At 39.7% G+C, this 12,629-nt stretch overlaps 1 protein-coding gene across 2 annotated transcripts in view; it reads left to right on the forward strand.

Annotated features, from left to right (window-relative positions):
- The window catches only part of slc1a9 (solute carrier family 1 member 9), a 60,103-nt gene that overhangs the window by 5,356 nt on the left and 42,118 nt on the right, over positions 1-12,629 (forward strand). Inside the window, exon 1 of one of the 2 annotated variants that reach the window (XM_061905625.1) lies at positions 11,485-11,645. The exons of the other annotated variant lie outside the window; for it this stretch is intronic. The gene's annotated coding sequence lies outside the window, so the exon portion shown is untranslated. Of the gene's footprint in view, positions 1-11,484; positions 11,646-12,629 lie in introns of those variants that run through there. 2 annotated transcript variants of the gene reach the window in all.

The raw sequence follows: 12,629 nt of genomic DNA on the forward strand, positions 1-12,629 counted from the left end.
TAAATAAATCAAGAATGTCTATAAATAAACGTGTATTTGTAAATATATTTTTGAGATTTGAATATAAATGTGCTTGATTTTGCATTGAATTTGCATATGTGTATCGCTTTTTTGCTTTTGTGTCGATTGGACATTCCTCCCACAAACCAGATGCACAAGCACATGTGACCTACACACTCCCCTGAACAACCAACAGAGGGCACTGCAGCCAGAGCGGTCTCAGTCACAGAGCATTATATGCATTATATGCAAAATACCCGGAGTTTTCTGCACAAAAACAATCCACGTCCTTACAGAGAGAATAGAATGCACAACGGGTCTGAGCTTCTAATGTTCGCGTTCAATTAGCTAATGCTAATTCATCCAGTTAATCTGAAAGACCGTGTTAGCTGCTTATTTTATTTTATCAATGCGGTTTGATTACCTTGTCCCGATGTAGATACTGATCTCTTATCAGTGCAATGTGTGTCAAATCATCATCATATACCAATCATCATATGACCCTCCCTCGTGTGTGCCTCCGATTGGCTCGCCAGTGTCTGACCATGTCTATGACCAGACCGCTCTGGCTGCAGTGCCCTCTGCTGGTTGTTCAGGGGAGTGTGTAGGTCACATTTATTTGTGTATCTGGTTTGTGCAAGGAATGTTTCATCGACACAAAAGCAAATAAGAGATCCACATATGTAAATTCAATACAAATACAAAATCAAGCCTATTTTTATTCAAATCTCAAAAATATATTTAAACATACACGTTTAGTTATAGGGCTTCACGGTGGCAGAGGGGTTAGTGCGTCTGACTCACAATACGAAGGTCCTGCAGTCCTGGGTTCAAATCCAGGCTCGGGATCTTTCTGTGTGGAGTTTGCATGTTCTCCCCGTGAATGCGTGGGTTCCCTCCAGGTACTCCGGCTTCCTCCCACTTCCAAAGACATGCACCTGGGGATAAGTTGATTGGCAACACTAAATTGGCCCTAGTGTGTGAATGTGAGTGTGAATGTTGTCTGTCTATCTGTGTTGGCCCTGCGATGAGGTGGCGACTTGTCCAGGGTGTACCCCGCTTTCCGCCCGATTGTAGCTGAGATAGGCGCCAGCGCCCCCCGCAACCCCGAAAGGGAATAAGCGGTAGAAAATGGATGGATGGACGTTTAGTTATACAAATTCCTGATTTTATTTATATAAATTATTTTTGTATATCACATCTCTATTTGTATATTTATCAACATATGCATATGTATTAATATCATATTGATATATGTAAGTTGATACTTCCATAATAACAGGGTGAGTTAATCATGTGTGCATCTCTTCTAGCTGAGCGGAGGCCAATTCTATGGCGGTCTATTCTGCTTCAAGGTGGAAAATATATAATATATAGTACATATATATATATATATATATATATATATATATATATATATATATATATATACCACTGTGTTGGTGAAGACAGATATTAGTGGAGTGGTTGAAGGGTTTAACAAAAGGGGGAGTGCCATGTGGTGTCCACTTTTGTACTTTAGTAGGAGTTCTTTCTCTCATTAAATAGTGTTTCTCATCGTCTTTATCAAAGTGTTGGTACTATACATGCAACTTTCTTTGACCCCATAGTGAATTCTTTTGCAGTTGTTCTCAATGAAAAAAAGCGGACTGAATGGCCGATGTGTAGGATTTTGTGTTTTCCGTTAATTGTAAGTGAGGAGCCAGCAGTGGCTACCTGTGGACAGGCCGTATTGTTAGTGTAGTGGCCATTTTGTTAGAGTGCGCAACAATCAAAACAAGCGGCGTTGCAGCAGCACCTTTATCTGTGGCTGCTCGGGCTCGATTACAGTAATCAAAGGCCGGTCTTGTTGGGGATTATCCCGTACTGTCATCATCGTGGCCTGTTGTCGTGGAAACCACAGTGATTAACAAGACGCATCCTAAGTACGCCGCAGAAAGCCAAGACCGATTGTGATGGTTGTCACGCATGGCGCCGGTCGTCTCCGTGATCACCATGCATGTGTGAGGGTTTTCATTCAGGACCATGGGGCAGTCTTATCAGAACTTTGGGATACTTTCCTGTTACTTTCTTTTGGGGCCACGTTTGTGCTCGACTACATGCACAGCTTGGAGCTGGTGTGTCCAAACTCTTCCCACAGAGGGCCGCACACTGAAGGATTAAAGCATTCAGGGGCCGTATTGATACTTTTCAGTTCCAAAATCATTGCAATATATACTTATATTTTTAACCATTCGGGCTCCTGTCAAGTTTAGTTACGGGGACCAAAAAAGGGTAAAAAATTCAAGTTAAAGTCCCAATGATAGTCACACACACTAGGTTTGTTGAAATTATCCTCTGCATTTGACTCAACTCCATGTTCACTTCCAGGGAAGTGAGGGGAGCAGTGAGCAGCAGCGGTGGCCACGCTCGGGAATCATTTTGGTGATATAACCCCCAATTCCAACCCTTGATGCTGAGTGACAATCAGGGAGGCAATTGGTCACATTTTTCATAGTCTTTGGTATAAAAATGGGATTTGAACTCACGACCTTCCAGTCTCAGGGCAGACACTGATTAGGTGGCTTTGTGGTTAAAATATGTCATATGTTATTTTTTATTATTATTCAACGCATACATCTCTAGATTAACTTCAGGTCTATTTGTCAATATAAACAAAAAAATATTTATGAATGTTTTATGTCCTATTTAATCCCAAAAATCCTGTTTTTCATGGCAAAATTAGAAAATATGCGATATTTTACCTCCAAAAATTGATGTGAAGTAATTGGAGCCTTAAATAGCTTTTTATTATTCTGTATTATTACAATGCCAGTAAAATAAAACAACTGATATTCCTGGGCATCCAAAAGGGCAGCACAGTGTTAAAAATAAGTCATACTTTTGATTTTACTTTATGTGTTTGTTTGGCATTAAATGTGTGTGGAGGGAAAGGCTGGATGCAAATATAGCTACAAATGAGGCATATTGATGCAATATGTACATACAGCTAGCCTAAATAGCATGTAAGCATCGATTAGCATGCCGTGCTAATCGATGCACACTCCCCGTTGGTCAACTTGAATCCGTCCCTGATCGTGTTGTTACACCTTCCGACAACACACCGACGAGGCATAATGTCTCCAAGGTACGGAAAAAAGTCGAAAAAACTGAAAATAACAGAGCTGATTTGACTTGGTGTGTGTAATGTGATTGAGAAAATGGTGGATTGCTTCCCGTTGTAACGTCACGGGTGAAAGTTCATCGCTCCGACAGCGAACAATTGAAAGGCGTTTAAATTGCCAAATTCACCCTTTTAGAGTTCGTAAATCGGTTAAAAAAACATATGGTCTTTTTTCTGCAACATCAAGGTATATATTGACGCTTACATAGGTCTGGTGATAATGTTCCCCTTGAAAGCTATAGATCAGGGGTGCCCACACTTTTTCTGCAGGCGAGCTACTTTTCAATTGACCAACTCGAGGGGATCTACCTCATTTATATATATCATTTATATTTATTTATTTATGAAAGAGACATTTTTGTAAACAAGTTAAATGTGTTTAATGATAATACAAGCATGTGTAACACATATAGATGTCTTTCTTTCACAAAGACAAGAATATAAGTTGGTGTATTACCTGATTCTGATGACTTGCATTGATTGGAATCAGACAGTAATGATGATAACGCCCACATTTTCAAATGGAGGACAAAAAAAGTTGTCCTTTCTGTACAATACCACATGAAAGTGGTTGGTTTTTGGCATCTAATTCATCCAGCTTCCATACACTTTACAAGAAAAACATTGGCGGCAAATTCCGTAGCTTGCTTGATTGACATTCACGGCACCCGAGGGTCTTGTGAGATGACGCTGGCTGCTGCCAGTTCATTATTATGAACTGCGCTAACAAAATAAGAGTCTCGGAAAGCTGCCGTGCACATCACATCAGCTTTCTGAGGGATCGCTTGTGCACGCCAGTTTTCCGAGACTCTGTATTTAGTTAGCGCAGGCAGCATGAAGCAGGGCTTTTATTGTGAAGATAGGAAATGTGCAGTCGGCCTTTAGAGTTTTGACGGAAGGTACGGCGCGAGAGTCTGTTGAAATAAAAAGTGTTTCTCGCCTTCCTCTCGGTCATATTTTCATAATAATGATCTTGCAGCAGCCAGCGTCATCTCACAAGACCCTCCAGTACTGTGAATGTCATTTAAGTGACATCTTGGTGAAGATTGATGATCACTAATTTTTAGGTCTATTTTTTTTTTAAAAGCCTGGCTGGAGATCGACTGACACACCCCCCGCGGTCGACTGGTAGCTCGCGATCGACGTAATGGGCACCCCTGCTCTAGATCATGGGGGTCAAACTCTGGCCCGCCTTGTAATTTAATTTGGCCCTTGAGGCAATATCAATTTAGCATTAGAGCTGGCCCGCCGGTGTTATACAGCGTCGGTGCCACTGTAACACCGCATTCACCTCTAATACTCATACTTGCCAACCCTCCTAATTTTCCCGATAGACTCCCGAAGTTCCGTGACCCTCCTGAAAATCTCCCGGGGCAACCATTCTCCCGAATTTCTACCGATTTCCACCTGGACAACTATATCGGGGACGTGCATTTAAGGCACTGCCTTTAGTGTTCTCTACAACCTGTCGTCACGTCCGCTTTTCCTCCATACTAACAGCGTGTCACATAATATTTGTGGCTTTTACCTACACACACACACACACACACACAAGTGAATGCAAGGCATACTTGCTCAACAGCCATACAGGTCACACTGAGAGTGGCCGTATAAACAACTTTAGCACTGTTACAAATATGCACCACACTGTGAATCCACACCAAACAAGAATGACAAACACATTTCGGGTGAACATCCGCACCGTAACACAACAGAACAAATACAGAGAATCCCTTGCAGCACTAACTCTTCCGGGAAACTTCCAGCAAACTGACCAATAATTAACGTTTTATTCATGCATTTTCGATTGCTACTTCAAGCCTTGAATGTTTGGTTGATTCATTAGTGTTATTTTATTTTCAAATGTATTATTAGCCTGTGGAACATTTTTTCTATTTACCTCAGAAGATTGCAAATAGAAAAAAAAGGCATACAATTTTTATTTCAATTTTATTTCATATGCCATTGATATTTTTTTAGTTATTATTATTATTATTTGAAACTGGATTTTGCATGTCACTAAAGTTATATAAGCCTTGCTTGTTCAATATCTAATGCAAAACTTGTTTGGGTCCCTATTAAAAGGTTAATTTTTTCAACCTTGGCCCGTGGCTTTGTTCCGTTTAAAATTTTGCCCCACTCTGTATTTGAGTTTGACACCCCTGCTCTAGATAAACTTCATACCTATCTGTCAATTGTAAGTTTTGATTTGTTTTTTATTTATCTGTTTGTTTTATGTCCTTTGCGTCAAAGAAAACTTTTTTTTTTATATGGCTAACACAAAATGTGCAATATTTTTTTGAAGAGGGATATTAAGTCTAAGTTTTGAAGGTCTGGTGGTAATGAGTTCCAAAGATGAGTGGCAGAGCGGCTGAAAGCTAGGGCACCCATGGTGGACAGTTTAAATAAGGGGACAGTGAGATGGATGGATGAAGAAGATTTTAGAATAGATAGAATAGAATAGAAAGTACTTTATTGATCCCTGGGGGAAATTTTTTAAAGAAAAAAGAAAGGGAAAAAAATGCCAGCCTGGCAGCTTTGCATTACTAAAGTCAAAATTGCAACTTTTTATTGTTACATTTTACCTGTTTGCGCTTATTTTTAAATAGTAATTTTGTCATGTGCTTTAAAAATGTTTGCCGCAGGCTGCAAATGGCCTCACTTTGGAAAGCCCTGGTTTAGAGCTAGCATTGTGGCTCAAACATACAAATTCGTTCTTCCATTAGCACGTTCATAGTTGTTTCTGAAGTCTTGCAGTAGTCCTGTTTGGTTCGATTAGTTGTTTATGTGCTGCAATCATCAACTTGGTGTCAGTATTATTTTCTACTATCTTTGTAGAACCTGATCTGTGTGACGTGCTCAGCATTTTCAAAGTGTCTTTCATGCCATGCTAACGTTCAGAGTGATTGTACAATTTGAGGTTCTCTTCTGTGTCCTTGCTTCTAACCGGGCCCACTGGGGTAGCTCGGGTTTCATTACCCAGCCGCTTGGTCCAAAAGCGTTCTCCCAAAAACAATTTCTCTTGTAAGGGAATTCCTGGCGGCCTACCTGGCAGAGTAGTACAACCACCTGTGTGAGCTCATTGTGACGTCCAAGATTTGCTGTAAAGCTGCCCGAGTCCAACGGTCGGAACCTTTTGATGGCAATGGCTGTGTTTAGGAAAGCTAAGCTGTAACATTACGCAACAAGTAAGCGTGCTGCCAGACCTTCCTCTCTTGTTACGCTCATCCTGTGATCAGCATCTGTTTCCCGTGGCCCTGTAAAGCCTAATTAGGTACTTTTCAGGCACAAAGGATGGGCCGGAGTTCATAGACTCTCACCTTTCAAGGTTCCTTGAAGGCCAACAAGGCTTCAACTTGAAGCAGCTCTGACATTTCCCAAAGCTCCACATAATCTGCCGGTTGGGAAAGAAGACGCCTGAACACCTTTAAATGTGCCGCCATTGCTTGTTTGGGCTGCTGTTTGGTTAGGCCAGAACCCCCTCCTGGCATGCTGTCTCATGTATTAAATGTGCGTGCACACAAAATCCTAACATGCACCCTATTTCCCTGCATAATTAAGATTATCAAGAGCAGGGGCGTCGCCAGACATATTTCACTGGGGCACGTGCCCCACTGTTGATCTGCAGTACCCCAGAAAAAATTTCACCAATAAAAAAAAAAACGCTTCAGAGTTTTAAGTCTACATAACATAGACAACAGCGCACATACTACTTAGTATGATAATTGATTGCTACTGTATTCACTCCAGTAACAATGAGCACATGGCTAATTAATATGGTAATTTATTCACGTGTGGATTGAGACTTCGGTTGAGAGAGAGAGAGAGCGAGAGAGAGAGAGAGGCTGCGAATCACTGCGTGAGGTAGGTAACGTTAGCCAACAACAATTTGTTAATTACATTATTTTGATTTTGATTTGACTCAAACTGTAACTCCTAGATGGATTTAAGAAAGTTATTCGCCCGCAGCAAGAAGCAGCAGGAATGAGAGATGTAAGTGAAGTCCTAGCTAGCTAGGCAACATCATTGTCTTAAGTTGATGCTAAGTTAGCTAACGTTATTCCTTGTATCAAGACAAACATATTTATTTGCTGTACGAGCTGTCGGGGGAATTTCCAATGAACATGAAACATAATGTTGGTTATTGTCTGCTGGTTCTGCATCAATGATGATTTGGAGTAAGCATGTGTGAGTTGAGTGCTTCTCAAATGGTTTATCTTGAGGAAGAAAAACATTTTTCCATATCATCAAGTCGTGAGCCAATTTTTAAATCATTCAAGTTTATTTCACAGAAAAATAGCACAGTAGACTTGTCTTGTTAATCGGTGCGACTTTGACTAAAATAATCTTGTTTTGTCACCAGAAAAATGGCTACAGCTAAAGCATCTGGTTTTGTTTCCAGAAAAAATAGTAACATTTCTGTATTTGTTTTCAGAAAGATGGCTAAAAATATCGGGTTTTGTTGCCCCATTTAGATTTTTTTAAAATATATTTCCATGTCTGTCCTGAGTCCTCCTCCAACTTGTTAGTCGGTTTGCCTTTTGCTAAAATACTCACTGTCACTAGAAAAAACGCTAAAATAATCTGGTTTTGTTGCAACAATTTGATTTTTTTCTCCCTAAACTTTTTTTTTTCATGCACACATCTGACTGCGACTCACTGAAAATGACACACAATCCACTTTTATGTCACGACCCACCAGTTGGGAACAACTGGTCAACTGTATAACAGTTACTGTAATATTTCCATGTCTGTCCAGAGTGATTGACCACTTTGCAAAAATGAAAACGAGACGTCACAGTTTACTTCTCAGAAAATGATTCCCTAAACAGACACACAACAGTTGTTCATTTATTCTACTACTGTGGCTTTATTGTTTTGTGTATATTTTATAGTTTTTTGTATCTGAAATAGGATTAGCCACATTGCCATAAATGGAAATTAAATAATATAAAAGAATCCAGAGATGTAGGGGCTCTTTATTTTTTCTTTTTCTTTTGTAGATGTTAAATTTGCAGATGATTACTGCAATATATATTTCAAAAAGATTCATTGCTCTTCCTTTTTGCTTCTACCAGTAGCAGTTTAGAAGTCTGGAGTAAAAAAGCGCACAAGTAGGTCAAATGCATTAGTTAATTTCAGGTGGTTAATCAAAGATCCATACAACATAATCTGATATGATTTCATAGTTTAAAGCACTATTTATGTATTTTTTATGATAAATAAGTGCTAAAAATGTTTTTGCTTGCGCGCTTTGCACGCTCACATGAATTATTTGTGCCCCAGTACAGTATTAGGTCTAGTGACGCCCCTGATCGAGAGTGAACTGAACGTGGAAATCAAGTCAATTTCATGCTTCACGTACATTTCGACATGCAGTGGATACTTGAACGACACAAAGAGGTGACCGTTTGGTCTTTGCCACAAAATTCTCTTTTTTGCCAATGCATTTCATGCCTCATATACATATTAATATTTGTTGGGATATCTTAATCATTTATCTTGGCCAGGGGTGCCCACTCTTTTTCAGCAGGCGAGCTCCTTCTCAAATGACTAAGTCGGGGTGATCTACCTCATCTTCATATATATATATATATATATATATATATATATATATATATATCCATCCATCATCTTCCGCGTATCCAAAGTCGGGTCGTGGGGGCAGCAGCCTAAGCAGGGAAGCCCAGACTTCCCTCTCCCCAGCCACTTCATCTAGCTCTTCCCAGGGGATCCTGAGGCGTTCCCAGGCCAGCCGGGAGACATAGTCTTCCCAACGTGTCCTGGGTCTTCCCCGTGGCCTCCTACCGGTTGGACATGTCCTAAACACCTCCCTAGGGAGGCGTTCGGGTGGTACCTGACCTGATGCCCGAGCCACCTCATCTGGCTCCTCTCGATGTGGAGGAGCAGCGGCTTTACTTTGAGTTCCTCCTGGATGGCAGAGCTTCTCACCCTATCTCTAAGGGAGACCCCTGCCACCCGGCGGAGCAAACTCATTTCGGCCGCTTGTACCCGTGATCTTATCCTTTCCGTCATGACCCAAAGCTCATGACCACATATATATATATATATATATATATATATATATATATAGTACTTTATTTATTCCGTCAAGAGAGTTCCTTCAGGAAAATTAAAATTTTTCCGTCATGACCCAAAGCTCATGACCATATATATATACATATATTATATGTACATACATATTATATATATTTATACATATATAATATATACATATTATATATATTTATACATATATTTTGTGTATATATATACAAACAGTTTGTATATACACACAGTATACTGTATGTGTATATATGTGTGTATATGTATTTATGTACTGTATATGTATGTATATGTATCTGTTAATATTTATATATGTATGTATATTTATAATTTATTTTTATGTGTTTGTTAACATGTTCATGTTTTAATAAAAATACAAGCATGTTTAACATACAGACGCCATTCTTTCATGAAGAAAGGAATGTAAGTTGGTGTATTACCTGATTCTGATGACTTGAATTAATTGGAATCAGACAGGATTCCCAGTAGTGCTGATTACTTCCACATTTTCGAATTTACATTGTGGGGGAGAAGAAAGTCCTCTTTTCTGGCCGATACCACATGAAAGGGGTTTGTTTTTGGCATCATATTTGTCCAGCTTCCATACCCGTATCCTTGACAAAAAATACATTTACGGCAAACTCCGTAGCTTGTGAGCTTGTGTGTGCTAGCTTTCTGAGACTCTTATTTTGTTAGCGCTGGCAGGATGGAGGAGCAACATACACAAACATATGTGTTGAATTCCACATTGATTGGGATGTGAAAAAGAAATGTACTTGGATTAGTGCGTGTGCACACTTTGATACATCTGAATTTTTCTTCGATTACGCCACTTTCTGGATTGGAGCGTACGCCAATTTTTGTAGGAAATCCACACAACTCTTTAAAAATCAGGCCCCAGGACCTTGGAGTCTCAGTTTTTTTATCTGGAAGTCTACAAAGCTTACGAACAGCAGTGTTTCCCACAGAACAGCAATCATTTAATGTCGGCGGGGGCACAGTTGTGGGGTTATTAAAATAATGTCATCGTATAATCTGCATAATTGACGATCTACTTACAAACATATATTCACCAAAGTCTTTGGAAATAAATATTGATGCTAACTTCTTACTATTTAGGTCATTCTGCAGCTCTGCACTCTGTGCTGGACTCCGGAATGTAGATGTGACGTTCACAGCGAGGTGAGTCTTTTGAACGGCTCTTTCAAGGGAACGATGAGAACCGATTTGCAGTTGCGAGACATTCATTAGAGAGCCATTTTTAATGCACGCGCAGATACAGCATCACCCAACTGGCATATGGACTAAAAAAAGAGCCAAAATCAAAGAAAACATTTCTAGCATTTGAATTCACTTTACTATTATTTTTTACTTTGAATTGTTTTTATTAATTTATTTCTATCCACATTTCTGGTTCATTGTTCTGGAACAGTATGTAAAGTATCTCAAGCATAGCACTGTACAGTTTTTTATTCATATTTTTTTTATTATCTATTCATTTTTATAATCACATATACATTTTATTCTTACTCATACTGCATGTGTATTTTTCTGGTCTTCACCGTATCCCTGGCTAGCGGGGCAGTCAGGTACTAGGCTTTTGCCAAGGGCCACGTGGGGTACCAGTAGTAAAGGGGTTAACCTCCTAGTGCCCCAAGACCCCATAGATGAGCCTTCACTGCCGGATGCACTTTAACGTCATGCCCAGGACACACCGGTATACCGTATAACCCTCGTCGCTACTGGTCCCATGTTGCCTAAAGAATAATGTTAAAATCCTTGTCCGACCCGTTTACGGACGTATACTATTCATGTTTGAATAACTCTCACTGCAAATGGATATCTGCTCCAAATATCGGTTATTGGTCTCCTTGACTACAAATAATCAGTGGGAAAAAAACATAACGGTTGGTCTGTCGTTTTTAGAAATGGGTCAAATAGTTTTTGCACAGTCCTGTTAACAAAAGAATGTTGATTAAATGCTGGCTCTATGCCAACTAAGCATAATTATCGTTGTCTTGTCGACTTTGTTGGTATCGGACCTCACTAGATATTGAAGTCAGGTGACCATATGGCGATTAGGACATGTTTTCCCCGTGCCACCTCTACGCAACCCCGCTTGTCCAAGTGACGTTCTGGTCATCAAACATTGTCCGGGTGACGAATGACATAAGGGTTGAAAAGAGGATTTGTGAAGACTATAACAGAGGAAACTCCTCCCCCGCTCCTCTCCTCGCCACACATTTGGCGGAGGATTACATCCCTGCAATCGTAACTTGCCGTTCTCTCCGCCTCCCAAACACACTGTCGAGATAGCGACGGCAATCCCAGCGCAGGAAGCCGAGCCAGCGAGGGGCGGGGATCCGGCCGGGTGCGGAGGATGACAGCTTGAGGTCAAAGGGCAAAGGGAGCACAGGTAACATGTTTTCCCCACTGGTATGTAGCTAGACGGCCCGCTCGGTTGATGGATTATAATCACTTCTGATTGCAGTCTGTTTGGAAATAGGATGTTCATACCTCTGACATGGACTTGGCACGCTGCACTGCTCTGCAGATGTGTTTACATATGATTCATGTGAGAGCAGAGGTGGTGGGAGTCACGCTAATGTCTTTTCAGGCAGGGGACAGACGTACAATTGGGCGTTTTGTTGCTCAGAAGCTGATGGGGAGGTTAGCAGGGAAAGCCTTGTGTTGAACAATGAATTAAAGTACAGTAAATGCATCAGAGCAGGGGTGTCCAAACCTTTTCCATTGATGACCATGCGGGGGCCATTCTGATATTTTTATCATTTTCAAAACCAATACAGTATATATATATATATATATATATATATATATATATATATATATATTTTTACCTTTAGGGCTCCCGACTCAAGTTTATATATATATGTGTGTGTGTGTGTGTGTGTGTGTGTGTGTGTGTGTGTGTGTGTGTGTGTGTATGTGTGTATATATATATATGTGTATGTATATATGTATATATATATGTGTGTGTACATCTGTGAGTGTGTGTGTATATGTGTATATATATATATATATATATATGTATGTGTGTGTGTGTGTGTGTGTACATCTGTGAGTGTGTGTAATGTGTGTGTATATATATATATATATATATATGTATATGTGTGTGTGTGTGTATATATATATATATATATATATGTATGTATGTATATATATATATAAAGTGGGAGAAATTTTTTTTTTTTGTTCTTTTTTTTCATATCTATTTATTTATTTTTTTATCTATTAGAAATCAAATGAATCAAATGAAATTGATTTCGGCATTTTCATTATCGCCACACCTTTAAAATAAGGTGGATGTTTTTTTTTTTTTTACTTGAAAACAAATTAAAGTAATATAATGTATTGTAGCTCCCAGAAGAAATCACAGAAT

This window comes from Nerophis ophidion, linkage group LG07, assembly GCF_033978795.1.
Source record: "Nerophis ophidion isolate RoL-2023_Sa linkage group LG07, RoL_Noph_v1.0, whole genome shotgun sequence".
NCBI classification, from domain to species: domain Eukaryota; kingdom Metazoa; phylum Chordata; class Actinopteri; order Syngnathiformes; family Syngnathidae; genus Nerophis; species Nerophis ophidion.